This window comes from Gracilinanus agilis, chromosome 1, assembly GCF_016433145.1.
Source record: "Gracilinanus agilis isolate LMUSP501 chromosome 1, AgileGrace, whole genome shotgun sequence".
Lineage (NCBI taxonomy): Eukaryota > Metazoa > Chordata > Mammalia > Didelphimorphia > Didelphidae > Gracilinanus > Gracilinanus agilis.
Genome location: NC_058130.1, coordinates 677,521,210 through 677,545,834, shown reverse-complemented (window position 1 = coordinate 677,545,834; position 24,625 = coordinate 677,521,210). Strand labels below are relative to the sequence as shown.

At 38.0% G+C, this 24,625-nt stretch overlaps 1 long non-coding RNA gene across 1 annotated transcript in view; it reads right to left on the bottom strand.

Annotated features, from left to right (window-relative positions):
- Positions 1–466: 466 nt before the first annotated feature.
- Positions 467–24,625, bottom strand: part of LOC123231960 — a 27,734-nt gene continuing 3,575 nt past the window's right edge. Inside the window, exon 3 of the long non-coding RNA XR_006505132.1 lies at positions 467–612. This is a non-coding gene — a long non-coding RNA (uncharacterized LOC123231960). The remainder of the gene's footprint in view (positions 613–24,625) is intronic.

The following is a 24,625-nucleotide window of genomic DNA, read 5'->3' as shown; positions in this document are numbered from 1 at the left end:
TACCAGAATAATTAAACCCCTTAACCCTATAATTCCATTGTTGAGCATATACCCTGAGAATATTATAAGCGCACACATACACAAGTTATCCTTTCAAAAATTTTTATAGCAGCATTATTTGTAAAATCAAAAGACTAGAAGGAAACTAAGCATTCAACAATAGGAAAATAGTTAACTACATTGTGGTACTTTCACATAATGAAATCCTACAGTTCAATTAAGATTGGCAGATAAGAGGAATAGCATGAAATATGGAAAAATCTTTATGAAATAATGCAAAGCAGAAAATGCAGAAATAGAAGTCAGTATACACTAAGATCATTTAAGACAAAACATGAATGGGAATAAGTATAGACAAGGGACTGTCTAAAATATTATGCCATCTATGTACTGAAATTCACTAATTAAAATGTTGCAGATTACAAATAACATGCAGAGCTCCAAAGAAGAGACATGAAAAGATGTATTTCTTGGCAGATATGAGTGATCCATTGGTATGGAATACTGCATATATTTCAATTATTTTTCCCAATGTATTGATGAGTTTGGGTGATTTTTTCTCTCCTTTCTCTTTTTCTTTTTAAAATGATTCTTGTTACATGGCAGGACTCTCTGGAAGTAGAGAACAAGGAAACTTACATTTAGACAATTTTAAAATTTATTTTAAAAAAGAAATTCATTTATTTAAATCTAGAATATTGCAAAATATGTATAATTGGCTAAATTAACGTTTAATGTTGTTTGTCAGAATCAATTACCCAATATTTAGTGAGCCCTATATTCATGGCAACAAGGTGGCACAGTGGATAGAATATTGGGTCTGAAGCCAGGAAGACATCTTCCCAAGTTCAGATTTGGCCTCAGATAATTACAAGCTGTGTGACCCTAGGCAAGTCACAACACTGTTTGCCTCCATTTCTCATCTGTAAAATGAGCTAGAGAAGGAAAAGGCAAGCCATTCTAGCATTTTTGCCAAGAAAACTCCAAATGGAGTTATAAAGAGTTGGATTCAACCAAAAAACAAAACTTAACAAATACTTGATGGATTTATCTGGATACTATGACTCAATGAAGAGCTGATTGTTTATACAAAGTTGTACATGATTCATGTAAATGAAAGTACAGGTGTTCAGGGTATTGGGTTCAGTGGGGCAGAGAAGAGTTCATGAAAAATGTTAATATTTTATCTGGCTCTTCAGAGACGGGAAAAATTCGAAGTAAATTAATTGAGGCATTCTAGGTCCTGGAGAAAAAATGTCCAGTTAGTATAATGTAGCAGAAAAAGCATGAATGTGAAGACTTGGACCTGACTTCTGGCTCCAATCATCTGATCATGAGCCTCAATTTCATTATCTGTAAAATAGGGGTAACAACACTAGCACCATCTACCCCACAGAGTTGTGAGGAAAATGTAAACCTCCATGCTGTAGAAATTATCACTAAGGTAAGCAAAGGTGAGAAAGTTCAAGTTGTGTAGGAGGCCACCTGACTGGGGTGGAGGGTTCTATGCAGGGAAACAAGGGACAGTAGGGCTGGAAATGTGATCAACATCCCTTTTCACCCATTCAAAATCATCTCTCACCAGGATATTCAGCAAATAGTCTCAGTCAGACTTTTGCACTTACATCTTGAAATTTCTTCTTTTCATAGCAAAATTCCTAGAGTTTGGAAACAAAGTTAAGAAATAGAGAGAAGGAAAGGGTAGCATTTTTTTTAGATATTTCATTAGGAGGATATCATAATGGACTCTTGGCATTTTATCTTACCTAGAGTGAAGATGAAAAGCAGAATGACAGAATTTAAGGATGCTAGAAGAATGATTATGACACCCTCATGGTTGTCCCCATATCATCTTTCTTTTTTTTTCTTTGAACAAATTCTTTCTAGGCTGCATGAAATTAATGGTGATATCAAGAAACTGAGGGAAAAGGGGGGAAGCTAGGTAGCTAAGTGGATGGAAAGCCTAGCCTACAGACAGAAGGTCCTGAGTTCAGATGTGTAACCCTGAGCAAGTCATTTAATTATTTTTTTTAATTTAATTAATTTATTTATTTAGGGATTTAATTAATTCCCATTGCCCAGCCCTTTCTTCTGGTCCGCCCTGGAACCAATTTACAGTATTGATCTAAGATGGAAGGTAAGGGTTTTTGGTTGTTTTTTTTTTTTTTTAAAGGAAGTAACTGAGGCACAGTTATGAAAATCAGGAGTCAGGAAAAAGGTTGCCAAACAAGTGTACAGGGAGAAAGGGGAACTATAAGCCTGCAACTTTACGGGGCATGTCGGATAGATAACCTCTAAGGCAAAGAAAGGCTAATTACTTTAACCAAAACTCACCCTACATCCGAGGCGCGGTTAACCCTGTGATATTGTAATGACTCAGAGAAGCTCTTGACTTCACTACTTCTACTTTCAGTCTTCATTAATGATCTGTTATCTGTTACGTTATCTCTGACCTACCATTTATCGCTGTGGGACTTTCACAATAACTAGTTCTGAGTAAACACTAGGTTCCAACCACTCTAATAAGCCCTAGGGCATTGATGGGGAACCTTTTAGAGATGGAGTGTTCGGCCCCGCCCCCCATCCCCATAAGCCAAGTGCCATGCCCGGCCCCCCAAGACGCCTGGTGTGCCCCTCACCCCCCACCGAATACCAGATGCAACCCTTACCCCTCACAGAGGAGGGAGAAAGCACTCCCATTGAGCTGCTGGGTGAGTGAAGTGAGGAATGTCCTTAGCGAGTGTAGAGAGGAGAAGGGGAGTGGCCTCAAGCGCTCTGCTCCCCTCCAGCTTTGCTGCCTGTGAGCCACCTACCTTACTCGCTGTGTGCTGGGTAGCTAGCTTAGGCTGCTGGGCAGAGGGGTGGGTGACATGAAAAAATGCCTGCAGGTACACTGGAGAGGGGGAAGGGAGCAGCTCCGCCCAAGTCCCTTTGCCTTTCTAGTAACCAACTCTGGCTTGTAAGCCAGGATGGCTACATTCCCACAAAGAGAGCTCAGCATGTCATCACAGTTCACTATCACTGCCCTAGGGATACAAAGGAAAAGAAAAGGGGGGGGTGGGATGGCAATTCCTGCCTACAAGGAGGTTACATTCTAATGGAAGAACATACAGACATAAGTATATATAATATTAATATGGAATATATGGAAGCCTTAGAAGGGAAGGCACTAGAAGATGGGTGATGGAGGGTCGGAGGGGCAAGGGAAGAAATGGAACTTGAGCTGAATCCTAAAGGAAGCCAGGAACATTAATAGGCAGAGATGAGAAAGGAGACCATTGCAAGTATAAAAGAGAGTGGGGGAAAAAAGCAAAAGGCAGGATGTTAAGTATTAATGTCCTTTGCAACCAAGAACAAGAGTCTTGGCTCTAGAGTTAGAGGTCTTGGGTTCAAATGTCACCTTTGATGTTAAAGTACCAGAATGACCTTGGTTGGGTGAGTTATTGATTTTCCTCGGGCTTCACTTTCCTTAACTATAAAATGAGAAGGCTGGTGAGATGGCCTTTGAAGTCCCTTCTAGTTCTAGATCTATGATATAAGATTTTGTTTTATTTTGTTTTAACCATCTCAAAATGCTTAAACAGTCCTAGCAGCTAGATGGCATAGAGGGCTAGCCTTGGGTTCTCTTATCCCTAAACCATTACTAGCAGTGTGGCCCTAGACAAACCATTTTATAACCTCTCTCATTCCCAAGTTCCTCATTTGTAAAATATAACAACTCACAGTCGTCATTAGACTCAAATGAGATGATGTGTATACATGCTTTGTAAAACCCTAAATTACTGAATAAATGTCATTAGTTGTGTTATCTCATTTGACACTTAAAAAACACCTAGAAGTTAGACAAGAACAATATTATTGTCTCTAATTTATATAAGAAGAATTTGAAGCAAAGAGAGTTTAAGTGACTAAAATCTCACCATGACAGACATTTGAGAAAATGAACAACTTCTCAAGCTTAATCAGTAGGCTAATAACTTTTGAATTACTAACCTTTTACAGTAGACATCTTCTGCCAGCCAGAGATAGCCTTACTATTATGTTTTTGTTTTTGTTTTTGTTTTCAGAAGTAAAATAGAAAAAAAGAATTTTCTTTCCCTGGAGTAATATTTTTCCCTTTTTTTTTTTTTTTTTTTTTTTTTAAATTCTGAAAGAAAATCAGAGATGGGTTGTACTTCCTCTACATCTTGCAGGCAATGACTTGGTGTCAAGTAATAAGAGCATAAGAATCAGAGAGCTGTCTTCTAGTCCTTACTGTGATACCAACTCTTTCTGTGACCTCAAGCAATCTTAACACTTAAAACACTTAAAGTTCTTTCAACATAAAATAGATTGAACTAGAGCAGTTTTGTGGTCTCTTTCATTTCTAGTAATGTGTTTTAAGTTGTCCTCTAACTCTTATATCCCATGATTATATCATGTGATGTCACTCTAAAAATTGCAATATTCGATAGAATGGGGACGGATACGATATTCTATTGTAAATTAGTCTGAACATTCTAGAAAGTAATTTAAATTTATACTATTTTCAAAAAGTAATTAAGGAGCAGCTAGGTGGCTTAGTGGCTAGAATGCTAGACTTGGTGTTTCAATCTGGCCTTGGATACTTCCTACCCTGGCCAAGTCACTTAACCCCAATTGCCTAGCCCCCTTACTGCTCTTCTGCCTTAGAATTGATAACAATTCTAAGACAGAAGGTAAAGTTTAAAAAAAGAAAAAAAAGGTAAGTTGATGTACTCTGAAGTCAAGAACCCTTACGCTAAGCCATGTACTTTCAACCTCTTTGTAATATATTAAACACTTCATAAAATACTGCCTTGATTGTCTGGTTTGTCTTTTGCTCATTCTTCAGAACCCAGGAATTATAGAAAATATCTGGCACACTAGACCAAAAGACCTGCGATATATAGCTATTCCAGACCATGTGCCTCCATGTTACCTGAAATTCACAACATCCCTGCAAAAACCAAGGCAACCATTGGGTTTAATGTTCCCTTTCCTGACTGCTCTCTTTTCTCTCCAACAAAATTCTATGTACCCCAGAATCAGCCTGGGTAACCAGATTACTCCCCTTCAAGATCACATTCATGGCTTTAAATTGAATAGCCCAGCCATCATTCTGTCCTCTTCCCTCTCCCTGACCATGGACAAAAAGAAAGAATATGAAGCTCTGACAAAGTTTACTTTCTTTTTGAGTCCCTACTCAAATCTTCCCAATTCCCAAAAGTAGCCTTTCCCTAAAAATTGCAAAGGAAAATTCTAGAAAACATAAGTGAAGCTATTTCATTGCAAAAAACTTGCTCTCTGAGGCTACTTGAGAAGTAAGTCATAGAGCAAGAAAGCAAAGGAAAAAAAATGTTCGGGTTGGTTTCTTCTTTTTATTAAAGTGAATCTGCTACAAAAACATTTTCAAACTGCAAATTTTGTTTTTACTCAGCCCTCCTTCCAGGCCTCCAAAAGTCAGACATGCATCTCTGACAGCCGCCCCACAAAACACCAATAACTTCCCTTGGGTTGATTGTATATAAAGCTCTATTACTCACAGATCAGTCATGCAGTATCTAAGGCAAAGTCCCCTTTTATGTCTCCTCCCACCCTCCCCCATCAGAAGTATAGTAATCTTTTCTTGCATTTGGGACAAGGTCACAGAACTTTACCCCTAGTGTCAAAACTGCGTGGAAAAGGGACCTTACACACCTTTCTAAACCTTAAGATATTATATAAATTTATAAATTGTCTAAAGGCATATTGTGGTAAAGATGGAAGAGACCTAAAGAATATAGGATGTCAAGATTAGAAGGGAACTTAAAATAGGAATATTAAAATGTAGACCACAGAATTATAGAACTTGAAAGCATGAGGTCTCAGAACATTGAAGTTTAAAAAGTGGACTATTAGCACCAAAAGAGATCTTAGAACAGAGAGCATCAAGAATAGTAGCTTTGGAGAGTGGGGTTTTCATAGATGATACCTATGGAGATAATGTACTTTTTGTTGTTCAGTCATTTCACTCATGGCTAACTCTTCGTGGTCCCATTTGGAGTTTTATTTTTTTATTTAAATTTTTATTTTTTTAGAAAAATTTTCCATGGTTACATGATTCATGTTCTTACTCTTCCCTCTACCATCCCCCAAACCATCCCCCCACCCCGAGCTGATAAACATTTCCATTGGTTTTAACGTGTGTCATCAATCAAGACCTATTTCCATATTATTGATAGTTGCACTGGAGTGGTCGTTTAGAGTCTGCATCCCAAATCATGTCCGCATCAACCCATGTGTTCAAGCAGTTCCATTTAGAGTTTTCTTTGTAAAGATACTGGAGTAGTTTACTATTTCCTTCTCCAGTTCATTTTACAGGTGAGGAAACCGAGGCAAACAGGGTTAGGTAATTTACCCAGGAGTCACAGAGCTAGTAAGTGTTTGAGATCATATTTGAATTCAGGTCTTCCTGACTCCAGGTCCAGTGATCTATCTGCTGTACCATCTAACACCCCGATTGGGTACTACTATGGCATAAATAAAAGCTGATGACTGCAGAAAAATTTTGTGACTTCCAAAGCTTACTTCCACTCCTCTGATACAGGAAAATAAAATTCTACAATTATTTTCAGAGTATATGTTACATTTCCAGCATGTGCTAGCTTTTTTGGGTAATATAAGAGACATATAAGACAAGATCTCTACACTCAAGGAAGTCTTATTCTTCTTCCAACAGGGGGATTTTCTTGATCTTACCTTATGTTAGTTTTTGCTCAAACCTCACCAAATTACTTTGTGTATACTCTGAATAGATTTCATTTAGATTTGTCTGTTTATGTGTCATTTTCCCTCACAGAAAGTAAGCTTTTTGAGAGACTCAATTGAATTTTTGTATAACTGATTAGTATAATACCTAGTACATAGTAGGTGTTATGGAATTTAATTTCAGAGACACACATGAAAGAATTTGAGAGTAGAACAAGAAAGTATATAATTAAATATGTAATACAAATAGAATTATGTTCTAAAAATAGGCTGTGAAATGTGCCAAACATGCCTTCTGTTGAAAGCCTTAAAGTAGTTTGCGCAAATTTTGACAGGTGATTTTAAAGATAATGAGACTGATTTCAAATGCCATGCAAGAAAATTGTTCATATTACTTTATAGATGTCTTCTATGCCTCCATTGCTTGGTTTAAATCTAAGTGTTTGCTGTTCAGTTCTTGAGTAAAATAAAGCAATTTACCAAGCTTATCTAGAAATACCACTTCCCTAACCATCCATAGAGTGTTTATGCCTTCTCATTGTTCAGTCATTCATTTTCTATCATGTCCAACTCTTTGTGAACTCATTTGAAACAAGAGCATGACAATGAAACAGATGCAAAGAGGAGATGGTTATTTGAGGGAAAATGAATGACTTTTTTTAGAAATATCAGCTAAAAAGACCAAAACTTCATAGAGATACCACTGAGGTAAAAAGGGGATGCTCCAAGAGACTCTGAGACTCAGTGATTTCTAATGTTCCATCTTCCTCCAAATCCAGTTTTTATGGGAGTTCAAAGGAGAGGATGATCTACAATGGGTAGAATGGTTGGGGAAGTCATGAAAGATCTAGGTAGATCTCAGATGAGCAAAGAAGATGAGTGGGTCAGAGAAGAAGATGAAAGACACAAAAGGCAAAAGGCTTGACCAGATCATTTCTTCAGTCCCATTCAAACACTCTCTGGTCTAGCCAAACTGACCTTTCTATCCCTCATATATGTCTCACCATCTTCCATATCCATACCTTTGCATAGACTGTGCTTAATCCCTGGAATGTATTTTCCTCAACTTTTTTTTCAAGTCTATAGTGTCCTTCAAGACTAAATTTAAGCATCACCCTCTATATGAAGTTTTTTTCCTTATCTAAAGCAACAGCTAATCCTTTTTCCCTCGTGAACCCAAGTTATTGTGTATATATTTTGTACCTCTTCTCTATATGCTTAAATCTATATAATGTGCAAAAACTAGTACTGAGAACTTGGAATACCAAGATGAAATAAGACACATACCCCCTTTCAAAGGAGTTTGCAATATAGTTGGGGAGATAATCCAGGAATATTATGGACTATATAATACCAAGGAGAGGCTCATGCAAAGTGTCCAGAGACATTAAAGGAGATAGCAATTACTGTTCATCATACCATAGTATGTTCGTGGTGAATTAACTGAATGGAGAAATCTGGGTCATTGTACCAGGAATTTCCAGCAGACTCTCAGTAAAGAGTGTTAGAAGTCAACTCGATTGAAATTGCTGAAGTAGCAAAGCATTCTATGGGGGGAGAAAGGAAGCAACATATACCAAGTGGGTCAAACCACTATCTCAAATACCACCTCCTCTCATGCCCCAGGGGAAACAGCTTAGAGACTTAGGAACAAATAGCCCGTATCCCCATTGCATCCCCTAAAGCCAACATCAAGGATGACAACTCCTGTGAAGAAGGAACCTTGCAGCTACTTCTTGCCATTACTAGCAGCTGACCAACTTTAAGCAGGTCAAACCAAGAGTTCTGAAGATAGCAGTGCCTCCCAGAGTGCTGACCCTGTATACTGCCCAGCCCCTCAAGCAAGGTCCAAGAGAGCAAGTCCAGTAAAGAAAGGATTCGATTCTCCCAACATCTGCCAACTAATTGCTACCAACTAGACAGGAAAATCAATCCAGCTTAAGGAGCATGGTACCTTGAGGGAGTAACAGAAAGTGATATAGACTAGACAAGTCAAGAGCCCTAGAAATGGCAATATTTCTCATCTCTAACCCTAAACCACCTTCCTAGTTTCTAGCCTGGTCCTCAAAGAGAACATGGAGGAAAGCAATCCTATCCCTCTGAAAAATGAACTTCCCTTATAGATAAAAGGTCTTGCCTCCTTAGCAGCCACCACCGCTAAAAACCTGAAAAAAAAAGTTCTCAAATCAAGTCATCAACAAGCATTTATTAAGAATCTATTTGGGATAAGTATGGGAGATACAAAGAAACAGGCTGAGGGATTATCCCTCCCTTCAAGGAGTTCCCAGGCTAATGGTAGAGATTATACTTAAACAAATATGTACAAGCAATATATACATGTACAGAAAAATGTGGAAAATCTCAGAGAAAAGTCACTAGCCTAAGGAAGACCATGAAAGGGCCTTGCAGAAGGTGGTATTTTAGCTGAAACTTGAAAGAAGCTAGGAAATAGAGCTGAGGTAGTAGAGCTTTCCAGATGTGAGACTCATCCAGTGAAAAATGGATAGACTCAGGATATATATTTGTCCTATGCAAGGAATAGCCAGGAGGCCAGATTAATTGAATTATGTAGGAAGAAATGAAGTATAAGAAGACTACAAATATAAAAAGTAGCTAGTATATGATGGGCTTTAAAAACAAAAGAGAATTTTCTATTTGATCCTAGCAGCAATAGGGAGTTACTGGAGTTTGTTGAATAGGAGAGTAACATGTTCAGACTTTTAGGAAAATCACTTTGATAGCTGAGTGAAAAATGGAGTGGAATGCAGAGAGACTTGTGGTAGAGAAACCAACCATCAGGCTATATTTCAGTGGTCCAGCTGTGAGGTAATAAGGACACTGAATAGTTTGTTGGCAGGGTCAGAGGAGAGAAGCGATGTACAAGTGTGTTGCGTAAGGTGTAATGCAAAGGTCCAATCAACAGAATTTGAGACTAGATTAGATATGGGAGTATGAGAGAAAGTAAGGTGTATGGAAGGATGTTGGGCCCCTCCATGGTAATAGGAAAATTAGGAAAGAGAGGAGAGTTTTGATGAAACAAGCTCAGTTTTGATCATGTTGGGGTTTATATGTCTATGGGACATTCAATTCAATAACCACTTTGAGATTAAAGACTGGAGGATAGGAGAAAAGATAGGACTGGATAAGTAGATGTGAGAAGCATCTGCATTGAGATGATGATTGAATGAATGGAAGCTGATGAGACTATCAAACAAAATGGTTTAGAGGAAAAAAGAGAAGGATGGGATAGAGACTTGAAGTACCTCCATAGTTAGCAAAAAAGGCGAGGTGAAGATCCAGGAAAGGAGAATGAATAGGACTAGTCAGACAGGCAAGAGGAAAACCAGGTTCTTAAAGCAGCTAGATATCACAATATATAGAACAATGGGACTGGAGTCAGGAACACCTGTATAGAAATCCAGCCTTAGTTGTGTGAACTTGCGAAAGTCATTTAATTTGTCTTAGTTTCCTTGGCTGCAAAATAGGGATAATATAAAAACCTATAACCTAGAGTTATTGGAAAGATCAAATCAGATAACAATTGTAAAAAGCACTTGGCACAGTGCCTGGCATGTAACATATGCAAATGTTTTCTTCCTTTCTTCCTTCCTTCTGCCCTTCCTTCCTTTTTTCTTTCTTTCTTCCTTCCTTCTTTCTGTCCTTCCTTCCTCCCTTCCTTTCTTCCTTCCATCCATTCTTCCTTCTTTTTTGTTAAATGGATCAGCATCAGGAATCAAAATGACATTATTCATATATATATATATATATATAAATTATGTTTAAAAAAGAGGTTTTACCACCTGCTTTGCTCTTGAATCCTCAGAACCATGAAATCTTCCGATAAGACAGGCAACTGAAATCCCCTCTGTGTGTTGTCTCCTCCCCACCTCCTCCATTAGAATCTGAGTCCCTTAAGAATAGGGCCTGTCTGCTTTTCTATTTGTTTCTCCAATAATTAGCACAAAGTAAACACTAAATAAATGATTTTCATTTATTTATCAACAAATATTCATTCTGCACCTATGCACATTTTATGTACCAGACACTCAGCTGGCTCCTGAGTACACAAAGGAAAAAAAAAAAAAAGAAGTAATCCCTGCCCTCGTAGAGTTTACACTCTTTGGGGAAAGTCCAACATGAATAAAATTATATACTGGGCTTGTGAGTTCATCTCTCAGTACAGGAAACTCCCAGTGGGGAAATTCTCTCTGTCAATTCAGATAAACAACTATTATAAAATATGAAGTCTTAGAAAATTACTTCAGACACGAAGAGGTTAAGGGATCAGAATCACAAAGCCAAGAATGTGTCAGAAGCAGAACAAAGTATTTGTTATTGTTGTTTAGTTGTTTCAGTCATGTCCAACTCTTCATGACCCCATTTGGGGTTTTCTTGGCAAAGATCTTAGAGGAGTTTCCCATTTCCTTCTCCAGCTCATTTTTCAGATGAGGAAACTGAGGTCAACAGAATGAAGTGACTTGCCTAGGTCACCTAGCTGGGAAGTATATGAATCCAGATTTGAACCTAGGAAATGAATCATCCTGACTTCAGACCTAGGATTCTGTTCACTGTGCTATATAATTGTCTCAGAACAAAGTATGTAGAAAGTCATTTCAAAAGGGAGAGAGCATTAACCCCTGCAGGGAAGGGAAGAGGAAAATCAAGAAAGGCTTGGAGCCCTGCTTAAAAGAGTGGAACTTTTGCTTTGACTTGTCCTCTCCACGTAGTCTTCTCCAAGAAGAATATTTTCAACGAACTATTAGTTTATGTTGCAAACATTTGTTCTTAAACGCACTCATTCGTTCTCTCAGAGGTGATTAAGGATGATGGGTGTATAAATATCCGAGTACATAAATGACAAGCCAAACTATCTACATATGGTAATTGAATTTTGAGATGAGTGCCATGTTTATGCACTTGTACCAAGGCTCTTCCTTTTGATAAATGGGCAATTTGCTGTCTACCATTATGTCACAAACAGTGTCGAAGTAAATATCTTATGTCTGGGCTTGGAGACAGTTGCCTCGACCACCCAGGTGCTTTGGGGTTGGGGGACAAGTGGGGGCAAGACAAAGATCTTAATCCCTGGGTCCAGTACCACACTCTGGATTGGATGTTCTGCCATGGCAAGGGGAGGGGAAGTGTGGCCACTTCATAAATCCTCTCTGTGGTAATGCCATTGTCTAAAACGACAGGAATCTTGAATGAGAATCCTAGAACAAGGAAGGAGCTCTTGTCACTGCACTCATTCCCTGTGGTCCCAAGATGAATAACAGAGTCTATTTCTAAAGCTTTCTTCCATAGAGCAGGTAACACAATGGAATGGGCCTGGCTGGGACCCAGGGGGATTGCTGGGAGCCATCCCTCATTAATCAGCATCTCAGCCAGGGATCAATAGTTTACAGGCTGCTGCAGGCAGTCAGATATCTACAGTCTATAACCAGTGTATGTAGACCAACTCTATTCAACTTTTCTTGTGCGATTTATGGAAACAAAATCTGATGGGCACTGGTAATTGGTCTGGAGGCTTTCTCATAGAAAGGGGGAAGGGAGGAGATTCTCAGAGATGTTCATTTAAAATTAATATGCCATTTGGGGATGATTCATTATCAGTGTTCAGGAGGAAGTGTGTGTGTGTGTGTGTGTGTGTGTGTGTGTGTGTGCGCGTGTGCGTGTGTGTGTGTGTGTGTGTGTGTGTGTGTGTGTGTGTATGTGTAGAAGCAGTTAGTTCATTTCATCAAAAATGAATTAATATTCTACTCCAACCTCCTCCATGAAGCACAGGGAGGGCATAAGTCTTACAGACTCAGGCTGTGTATCTCATGAAGCCATGACTCCACATGAGAAACCAAAATCTCAGTTCAGAGCCCAAATATTTCCAGATCTGTAGCCAAAACATCTGAGTGGCTGATTTTTTTTTTTTTCCCAGTTAAGATCCAGATGGCAGCAATTCACAGATGAGGGTCTTACAGATCCTTGGGGAGCCTACAAACACTTGGGAGTGTGTCACTCTCTCTTCTCAGATTTTATTTTATTTGTTTTTTTGTTCAAATGTCATATCTTCCAAATGAATATCAGCTCCTTGAGTGGCAAAGACTTTTTCAATTTGATTTTGTACTTTCATCCCCAGTGTCAAGCAGAGTGCCTTAAACATAGTAGGTACTGAAGAACTTAATGTTGAGGGCATTGAAGTGCCTCAGTGGATAGAGAGCCAGGCCTAGAAATGGGAGCTCCTAGGTTCAAATCTAGCCTCAGATATTTCTTACTTGGGTGATCCTAGACAAGTCGTTTAACTTTCTATTGCTTATTTCCTACCCCTCTTCTGCCTTAGAACCAATACACAGTATTGATTCCAAGACAGAAGATAAGGGTCAAAAAAAAAGAAATTATTGTTAATAGAGGCAACTCTATAATAGAGTGAATAGAATGCTGGGCCTGGAGTAGTTTGAATCTGGCCTTAGACACTTCCCTGCCAGGTACCCCTGTACAAGTCACTTTAACTTCTTTCTGCTTCAGTTTCTTCAACTATAAAATGTGAATAATGATAGCACCTAAATCCTAGGGTTGTCACAAAGATCAAGCAAGATAATTGTGTCTTAGTACAGTGTCTGGCTCATAGTAGGTAATTAATAAATGCTTATTTTCTTCCTTTTTAAATTGATTGTCCTTCCCTGAACCCAAACTTTAAACAAGAAAACCAGACCTTTTAGGAATGTGGCCATCTCTGAGGTTCTGAGATTTTATTTCTTCTATAGATAGTAAAATCATAGGACCACAGGAATTAGAGCTAGAAGAGACTTTAGAATCACCCAGACCGGTTTCAGTTTACAAATGAGGAGGCTGAAGCCCAGAGGAGGGAAATAACTTGACCAAAGTCAGACAGGTAGTAAGTAGTAAAGTCAGAATTCAACGAAAATCCTTTAATTCCAGTATTCCTTTCTTTTTAAAAAAATTGAATTCTAATTTTTTCAATCAGCAACAGTCTGCCTTTCTCCTTACATGTATCTCCCACCCTCTGAGAAAAACAAAACAAAACAAAACACTTACTTTAATTACTATGATCAAACAAAACAAATTCCTGTATTTGGCATGTCCAAAAAATATATATTCCTCAGTTTGCACTCTGAATCTGCTGTTTCTAACAGGAAATGAGTAGCATGTTTCAACCTCAGTCCTTTAGAATTGTGGTTGGCCAATGTATTGATCAGTTTCTGAATCTTTTAAAGTTGTATGTCTTGACTGCTGTTCTATCAACCATGATTAGTTCTATTCATATTACTCTGCATTACTTCACACAAGTCTTGTCTTATTTCTCTGAAACCGTTCCCTTTATCGTTTCTTACAACACAATAGTATCTCATCACATTTATATACCAGAACTTGTTCAACTACTTCCCAATTGGGAGGCATCCCCTCCATTTCTAAATCTTTACAACTGCAAAATTAAATACTATAAATATTTTTGTATGTACTTAGAGTTTTATTTTGTTAAGGATTAATTAACGTTATCTTCATTCTTATTCCCCCACCTCCATTTTGCCTTTTCTTTTAGGTTTCTCTGTTATATGAAATTCATTTCTATACCCAAATTTCTTTATGTGCTTTTTTTCCCCTCCTTTTACCAGTTCAGATGAGAATGAGAGTCAAGTACCATTCGTTCCTTCTACCTCTTCCTCCTATTTCTACGGTTATACGAGATAATTTTCCTATCCTCCCTCATCCTTCCCAAACCCATCCCCAATCTATCCTTTTCCCTCTCCCATTCCATTTGTCTTACTCTCAGGCTTTCTGTCTAATTAGAGTTCCCTTTTAAACCCTGATTATGATAAGGTACTGAGGGAGGACATATATCATCCCCTGATATTAGAATCTAAAGTGTATCCTTGTTTAAGTTTCTTTGTGATTGTTCTCTCATACTTGCCTTTTTGTGTTTCTCTTAACTCCTAGATTTGCTCTTTAAAGGTACTGTACGACTCTGGTCTTTTCATCAAGAATGCTTGGGAGTTTTCTCTTTCATTAAGTGTCTATTTTTTTTCCTTCTGTAGGATTGTACTGAGTTTTGCTGGATACATTTTTCTTTGCTGTCAGCCTACATCCTTTGCCTGACAACCAAAAGCAACTTACCTATGGCTCCCAGGTACCTAAATAATTCCAAATTGCTTTATACCAATTCATAGTTACATCAACAATGCACCAGTGTACCTTTCTTCTCACAATCGCTCAAATATTGACTAGTGCCATCTTTGTCATCTTTGCCAGTTTTCAGGGTAGGAGATGAAACCTTGCCACTGTGTGCTTTGGGGAAAATATTTCTCTGATAAAAGTAGAATTAAGATGACAGTTCATAAAATATTCAGTGGGGGTACTTTTTGCATAATTCAATGCATGAGCTATACCTGAGCTGTTATACAGCTCTGAGTTTTGCAACCTAGGGCATTCTGCAACAAATTTGTCTTCTGACTATGCTACACAGCCCACCTTTGTGCTCTTTTTTTTTTTTTTATAAACTTTTTTTTTTAAACCCTTGTACTTTCGGTGTATTGTCTCATAGGTGGAAGAGTGGTAAGGGTGGGCAATGGGGGTCAAGTGACTTGCCCAGGGTCACACAGCTGGGAAGTGGCTGAGGCCGGGTTTGAACCTAGGACCTCCTGTCTCTAGGCCTGACTCTCACTCCACTGAGCTACCCAGCTGCCCCCCCCTTTTTTTTTTTAAACCCTTACCTTCTGTCTTGGAGTCAATACTGTGTATTGGCTCCAAGGCAGAAGAGTGGTAAGGGTAGGCAATGGGGGTCAAGTGACTTGCCCAGGGTCACACAGCTAGGAAGTGTCTGAGGTCAGATTTGAACCTAGGACCTCCTGTCTCTAGGCCTGGCTCCCAATCCACTGAGCTACCCAGCTGCCCCTGTGCTTTTGATGACCTTTGTGCTCTTGATGACTCACTGGGTCTTGAGTTTATGTGTCAAGATAAGACTAAAAATGAACCACAAACCACTTCCAACATCGCCTCCACCCAATTGCCCCTCTTTGCTAATAAGACCCTCCCATTTAGTTCTATTGGGGATTTGGTGCACCTACTAAATATACTCACCTCTGACTCTGGCTCCATGAGGGACATAAAAGAAAATACAATCCCTGACTTCATCAATTTATAGTCTTTCAAGAGAGACTCAACATAAATGAGATAATAATAATTGCGTTTTTATAACACTTTAAGGTTTACAAAGAGCTGTCTATATGTGACCTCATCAGATCCTCACAATAATCTTTTAGGGAAAGTGTTATTATCATCCTCATTTTAAAGAAAAGGAAATCAAGGCTAAGAAAGGTCAAGTAACTTGTCCAGGGTCAATCTCATGACTAGTAAGTGTCAGAAGCAGGATTTGAACTGAGGTTATCCTATCTCCAAATCTAGCCCTCTGTACACTGCATAAAATAACCCAAAAGCTATTTATGATCAGTTGTTAACATGTGTGTTAGATTATATGCTCTTTGAGGGCAGAGACAATCATTTTTCAATTCTGAATTGCCAACATGTTATGTTTTATCATTTTGGTTTTTTGGTCCACATCTGTGATTTCATCATTTTAGAGAACTCACGAGGAGGCAACTCTCCTACCAATGCGGATAGATGGCTACTATAACTGTATGGCAAAGTACTGTCCATGCAGAGCAGTAAAAGAATAAAAGACCAAGATCTAGTGACTTGGACTCTTTCCTAGGCACCATCTTGCTAACTGAAACAATCATCATTCATGCTGTTACAGAACTGCCTAAAGGCATGGAGAGGTTGTGACTTCTTGATAACCACACAACTCCACAACTGTGTCACTAGGAAGGACTGAAACCTAAAAGTCTTTTTGACTCCAAGACCATTCCTTTATTCACTACCTCAAAGTTGTTTGTTGAGTTGAACTTTGCAGTATAATAAAATGATAAAATAAGCATTTGGTAAAGAGTCACAGAATCTCAGAATCAGAAGGGATGTAAAAAGATCCTTTTTGTAACATATCTGAAGAATGGTCACAGAGCCTTCGCCCAAAAACACCTCGTGAAAGATAACCCCATCACCTCCCTAAACAATTCACTCTAGTTTTGGACATAGGAAGTTTCTTGTTTTTGTTTTGTTTTTACATGGCATTAAATCTATTACTTCTAGTTCTTCCCTGTGGGGCCTAAGAGAGTCTAATCCATCTTCCAGGTGACAGGTCATCATATACTTAAACACAGCTATTATTCCTCCCACCCACATTCTCTAGACTAAACATCCCCACTTCTTCTAAGGAATTCTCAGCTGACCTGAACTTAAAGTCCTTCATCATCTCCAATAGCCTTCTCTGGACACTCATCAACTAATCAATACCCTTCCTAAAATATCACGTCTCATACAACATACTACTCCAGAAACAGTTTCCTGGGACAGAGAATAGGAAAACTGTTACTGCCCTAGTCCTGGATTAGACACCCCTTCTCATGAAGCTTAAGATCAAGCATCTTTTTTTGGCTTCCATATGATACTTCTTATTCTTATGGATTTTTTAATCCAGTAAACCCCCAGGTCTTTTTCAGACGAATTGTCTGTATCACGAGGGACAATTCAATTAATAGATACTAATAGATATTAAAGATCATCTTCACTGGGGTCAATGCATGTTAAGTATCTCAGTGGCACAGTCCTTGATGTCAAGAAGGAAACAAATATTTATTAAGCATTTACTATGTTTTTTTTAATTTACAAATTTTACAAATTTGTTTTTATTTACAAATATCTCATTTGACTCTCATGATAACTCCTGGTCATATTATTATCCTCATTTTATAGTTGTGGAAAGCAGAATTAAAAGATTTGATCAGATACTAGGGCTGTATTATGAAGACCGAAGTTCAAATCTAGCGTAAGATTTGAACTTCGGTCTTAATAATACAGCCCTAGTTAGCCACCTTACATGCATTAAGACCTGAGATCAAATTCTACTACAGATATTTACCAACTATATGACTGGACAAATTACTCAACTCTCTCACTGTCTTCATCTATAAAATGGGGATAATAACAATACCCACATCACAGAGTTGTGAGAATCAAGTAAGATATATGTAAAATGCTTTGAAAATTTTGGAGTACCAAAGAGACCCAGCTATTATTTCTTTTATGTTTCCAAAACAATTTCTAAGTATGATGAAAGTCGTAGTGGTAAATTTGAAACCACTGACTAGTCATTCTTAATGTTCTCCCCAGAAAGCATATGGATAATTTTTAAACAGAAAAGAAACGATGACACTTAGTGAACTGCTTTTTCAAAAACATATGCAAGGCAGAGAGAGGGAGAACAGTTGATAGAGCACAAGGTCTGGAGTTGGGGAGACCTGGGTTCAAATATGACCTCAGATACTTCCTAGCTGTGTGACCCAGTGCAATTCATTTAATCCCAATTGACTAGCCCTTATTACTCTTTTGTCTTAGAATTGATATTAAGACAGAAGGCAAGTTTAAAAAAAAAAAAAAACAGACACCAGTTGATGAGCATTCTCTGGCAAGAATAAGAAGGCCATATGGTTTATTAATTGTCCTCAGCCCCATTATGCAGCAGGGTGAGGTGGAAAGAGAACAGGTTCTGAAGTCAAGGGATCTTGGGGCCATAGATCAGAAACTAAAAAGGTCCTCAGAAACTGAGTCCAATCCCCTGTGAAGATGAGATTAACTCTCCCCTGCCCATTTTTAGAGTCAATGACCAGAAGCATACACACCCCACTTATCTTTAAATATGGGGAGGTTTGTGACCCACATGTGTGATAGTGGGTAATGAATCAGAATCAACTGAGTGCCCCCTGGGCAATCGTAAGCAAAACTGTAGCTGTGATTGGTCCACGTAAAGTGGAAGGAAGGCCCAGGAAGTTACAAAAGAAAGGGTCTTTAAAAGGGTCTTTAAAAAAAAAAATATCTCATTATTCTAGCCAGTCTGACTTAGCTTCACACTTTTTAACTGTAGGTCCTATGGTGGTCTGAGTATCCATCATAGAAGGAACAACTGAGCCAAAGACATAGAATAGGAGTGTTTAACCACTTTTGTGTGTCATGTACCCTTTTTGTAGCTGTAAGAGCTCCTTGAGAACAGGGATTGTCTTTTGTCTCTCTTTGTATCCCTAATACTTAGCACAATGCCTATCATATAGTAGATACTGTGTAATTAGGATTTTGCTCCCCAGGGACTTTCTCTCCCAGTATCCCATGTTCCTTCTCACATTATGTGCCAGCATAGGGAGGATATAAGTTTTGTGTAGCCCCACCCTCTCTTTCTTCTCTTGGAATCATGGCTGTGGAGGTGGGTGAGGTGAGAGGCAAGAGAATTTTACTCAGGTATTTTTTACTCAGGTTTTACTTTTGTTCTTTTTATTTCTTCTACTTCAAGTGATTATTAATAAACTTTATAAAATATAACACTTGGAGTTATTGGATATTAATTTAAATCTTACATTTCTTAATAAATGTGGACTGGAACACTTTGGTAACAATGATCAACTATGAAAGACTTAGCTACCTTATTCAATACAACTATCCAAGACAATTGCAAAGGATGCATGATGAAAAATGCTATCTACTTCCAGGCAGAGAATTGATGAACTCTGAGTGAAGATTAATGCATCTTTTTTGCCTTTTATTTTCTTGAGGTGGAGGTGGGGGGGTTGCAGCATGGCCAATATAGAAATATATAACTTCATATATATCGATATATATATGACATATTTCTTGCCTTCTCAAAGAGTGGTAGGAGAGAGAATTTGGAACTCAAAAATAGTGTAATGAATTTTAAATTTAAAATAAATAATATAGAATAAATAAATAAATGCTTATTGATTGAGTGACTGGTATAATCTATGACCCCTTCTCAGAATAATGTTTTTAAAAGAATAAAGTAAAATACATGCATTTACAAATGAAGTCAGTTGAAATAAGTCACTAAATTTGCCAGTTAAATGCTTCTGAGAGTTTCTGATCCATCAAGTATTTATTTCTTCCTGAGTATCCTACTTATAGTTGTGCAAATATTAAAAAAAAGTTTATGGGGAAGGTAGGAGCCTCAGTGGATTGAAAGTCAGGTCCAGAGATAGAAGATTTTGTGTCCAAATCTGACCTCAGACACCTTCCCAGCTGTGTGACCCTGGGAAAGTCACTTAACCCCCATTGCCTGTTACCACTCTACCATCTAGGTACCAATACACACTATTGACTCTAAAATGGAATGTAAGGGTTAAAAAAATAAGTTTGAAGATACCAAGTTAAGACCCCATGCTATTCAGAGAATAATCACTAGGGCCTTGATTACCAGTTAATGTTTCTGTCCATAATAATCCACTCTGCATCGGTAAAAGGAAGTCCATAGGAATGAAATCATATTTCCTGGAAGTATTGAAGGATAATTATAAACTCAAATAGTGTCTCTTACATGATACTCTTTCTTCCACTTCTAGAACACTGAAATTACCTCATATCTATTTTGTGTTTATTTTGCATATATTTATGCATGTACATGTCATTTTTCCAGATAGAAAGTAAGCTCCTTGAGAGCAGGGACTGTTTCATTTTTGACTATGCATCTCTAGCACCTAGCATAATGCCTGGAATGTGTTAAGTACCTGATAAATGCTTGCTGTTTGATTAGTTGATTGGTTGATTAATACTGATGGAGTTAATGATGAGTTTGATTTTTTATTTTATTTAACAAGATGGTACCTAGAAAAAGGTTCAAATCAGTGGATCTTGATATTTTGTCCTACACTGCACTGGATAAGACTTTGCCGTATAGCTAGATATACTGGGTGATAATTACCCATATTTCTTTTTCCTCCTTCTTAAAAATCACTACCATTTTGTACTTATCGTCTGTGACTGTTCAAAACCAATTGCTCGGCTCATTAAGTTTATTAGATAGTTCTTGTGCACCTTGAGCCACAATCACTAAATTTTCCAACTGAATGCTTCTGGGAGTTCTCTTACCTGTCTTTTCTGATCTGCCAAGTATTTATTCTTCACACATTGAATATCCTACTTACTTCCTAATTGGATATCCAATTTAAGACCCAATGGAAAATATACCAACCTAGAAGTCAGAAGACCTGAGTTCAAGTCTAGCTCCAACAGTCATTAGCTTTGTGATTGAGAGCAAGTCAATTCATGTCTTTGATTTTCAATGCCCTTCTCTGTTGAAAAAGGATAATACTGGAGATAGGAAAAACAAGAGATCCTGGGTTCAAGTTTGATCTCAGACACTTCCTAGCTGTGTGACCCTGGGCAAGTCACTTAATCTCCATTGCCTTGTCCTTACCACTCTTCTGCCTTGGGACCAATGTGCAGTATTGATTCTTAGATGGAAGGTAAGGGTTTTAAAAAAAAAAGGAATAATTCTTGTACTGACTGCCTCACAAGGTTGTTCAATAAGTCAAGAGACATGAATTCACTAAGTACCTACTATGTGTCAGACATTGTGACTGGCAGGAGGATTACAAAAACAAAAATGAAATAGTATCTTTCCTCCAGGAGCTTATATTCTATTCAAAGAAATTACAAGTACATATATAAATATATGCAAAATATTTACATTCTATAAAGGGAACCCAAGTATAAAAGTAATGATTGTGTAATGTAGACTGCATATGATATATGTAGATTATATTATATACAAAATGTAATATAGATTATATATGAAATGTAGATATATATATATAAAATAAACACAAGATAATTGGGGGCAATGGGTAAGAAAAGGGCACTAGCAACTGAGGGAATCAGGAAAGAACTCATGTAGGAGATGCTGTACAAGCTGAGCTTTGAAAGAAGCAACAGATTCTGCGGAGCAGAGCATTCTGAATCAAGACATGGATCTAGGACAAGAAATGCCATATTTGAGAAACAGCAAAAAAAAGTCAATTTCAATGGGCCTCCGAAGGTGTCAAAGGGAATTATGTATACTAAGTCTAGAAAGGTAGGCTAAAGCCAGACTGTAAAGAGCAAGAGCCTAACAGACGAGTTTGTATTTGGTTCTAAAGGCAATAGGGAGCCAATGATATTTATTGAGCACATGATAGAGACACGGTGAGACCTCTTCTTTAGGAATATCACTTTAGTAATTATGTAGAAGATAGAATGGAGAAGGGAGAGATGATGCAGGAAGACTGAAAATCGCAGGAAATGTGGGTTCCAGCCTCAGTTAATGACTGATGAGTAGCTAAGTGACTCTGGGAAAATTGAGCCACCTCTCTGAGCTATGGTTTCCTCATATAAAAAGTAGGATGATAACACTTGCACTACATGCCTCTTATAGATGTTGTGAGGGAAAAAAAAGACCATAAACTTTACTTTTTTTTTTTAAACACTTAACTTCTATCTTGGAATTAATACTATGTGGTGGTAAGGGATAGACAATGAGAGTTAAGTGACTTGCCTTGGGTCACACAGCTCAGAAGCATCTGAGACCAGACTTGAACCCATCTCTAGTCCTAGTTCTAAATCCACTGAGTCACCTAGCTACCCCCTCTATAAACTTTAAAGCATTATGAAAATACGAATTTTATTGTTTTTTAGAAGCCAGGCTCTTGATTCTCATTTCCATGGCTTTCCCATTCCGTGATAGCAGGCATTGTCAGGTACACCACCTCCTGATCCTCACATTTGCATATACTGATAGTATCTGACATTTACTATGTATAAAATAGCTCATTATTTGCCCTTCTAAACCTATCCTACCTCCTCTTGTCGACAGGGCTTTTAATGGCACCACCACCCTCTTAGTCATCAAAGCACATGACACTGGAATTATTTACTATTGCCTTTCTTAACCCTCATACCCAGTTGTCAAACCCTGTAGTTTCTATGTCCTCTCTACTCCCTCTACAACAATCCTACTTCAGGTTCCCACTCCCTTTCATGTCAACTATTCCTAAATACTCTTAGCTTATTTAATTGTGTGCCATCTCTCCTCTCCACAATTTACTCTCTATATTACTATCCAAGGAATCCTTAGTGCCATTATTATTGTGCCACTCACATACTCAAAAAACCTTCACTGGCGGACAGCCTGGTAGCTCAGTGGATTGAGAGCCAGGCCTAGAGATGAGAGGTCCTAGGTTCAAATCTGGCCTCAGACACTTCCCAGCTGTGTGACTCTGGGCAAATCACTTGACCCCCATTGCCTAGCCCTTACCACAATTCTGCCTATTGACTCCAAGACGGAAGGTAAGGGTTTTAATTTTTAAAAAAAGAAAGAAAAGGAAAGAAAAAGAAAAACCTTCATTGGCTCTTCATTGCCCACTAAATAAAGTATAACAAACTCTCAACCATATTATTCAGAGCCTTCCACAACATGATTCCAAACTAGTCTTTCCAAATATATCACAATGTCCCGTATACAAATAATGTAGCCTTCCACCCACCCCAAATCCATCTGTTCAAATCGCTTCCTTCTTGCAAGACCCAAATCAACTTCTGCCTCCTCTATGATACTTTCCATTGCTTATCCTGATTCCTTACTCTTCAAGTTTCCCATAATACTCTGTCTTGATCTCTCTCTCTACTCTTATTTCATCTGTTCTAGAATTATATGTATTTTTGTCCTCCATGTAGATTGCAAGCTCTTTAAGAACAAGACTCATGCTAAACGTACCTTCGTAAAACTAGAGTGTTACACAAAGAAAATACAAAATAAATGTTTATTGATTTGAAATGAATGACATGAATACATGTATGAATTATTTTTTTTAACTGAGAGGGTCTTTAAATTGGGAATTGGACCAGGGATCAAATAGGAATATAGTAGGTACCTTAAAAAGAGAAGCAAAAAGGAAGGTTAGGATCCCCAGAGCCCAATCCTATCTCCTTTATTGGAATTTGGCTGTCTTGCCATTTCTAAAGTTAATCTCTAATATCATTGATCTAGGGAACTCCCAGTGAAAATATTCCCTCTACCAAAGTAGATCAATGCTTCCTTCTCAACTTATAGTCTTAGAGAGTTGTGTAGGGTAGTGGTGTCAAACTTAAATAGAGACAGAGGGCCACTAATCTGGGCATAAGGATTCATGCACACTGCATATTGACTTAATCTTAAAATGTAATTGTTTATTGTATTTTTACTTATTTCATTAAACATTTCCCAATTACATTTTAATTGAGTTCCATGACACTCAGGAGAATTGAGAGTCAAATGCAGCCATTGGGCTGAATGCTTGATACTTCTGGTTTAGGGACAGAAATTTAGTGACTTGCCTAGTCTTAAATAGCCAAATATGTGCCAGAAGTAAGACTTGAACTTGATACTTCTTGACTCTGGAACCATCTCTTGATCTTTTATGCCATGCTAAATATTCCTTAACTAGGCTCCATCTCCAAGAACTATTTGTTGTTGTTCATCCTTTGTTTTCAAAGAGGACCAATAACATTACAGGGTGATGTTATGACTTGCATGTGAAATGCATTTAAGTGAAGCAGAGTTTATCTGAAAGAGGAATGAGAGCTTCAAAAGTAACTGAAGTGCCAATGTTCATCAGAGAAGCAGTCTAGATAATTAAATGTCAAAGTATGACTCTGAGGGTTAGAAAGATAATGGAAAGGCAGGTTGCAAGGCAGGGTGGGAGTAAAAGAGACAGTGGCAGTATATTTAACCTGTAGGGTAATACTCCAGAGGCAGAAAGAAAGGAGAGGGAGTGAGGCTAGCCTAGAAAAGAATAGAAAGTTCCCAATTCTATTTGTGAAGCTACCAAAAAAAAAAAAAAAGATTTGTTCCTTGGAGATATTTGAAAAGATGAGAGAAGATGAGAGGGAAGGAACTGATAGAACAGAGAGAGAGAGAGAGAGAGAGAGAGAGAGAGAGAGAGAGAGAGAGATATTAATG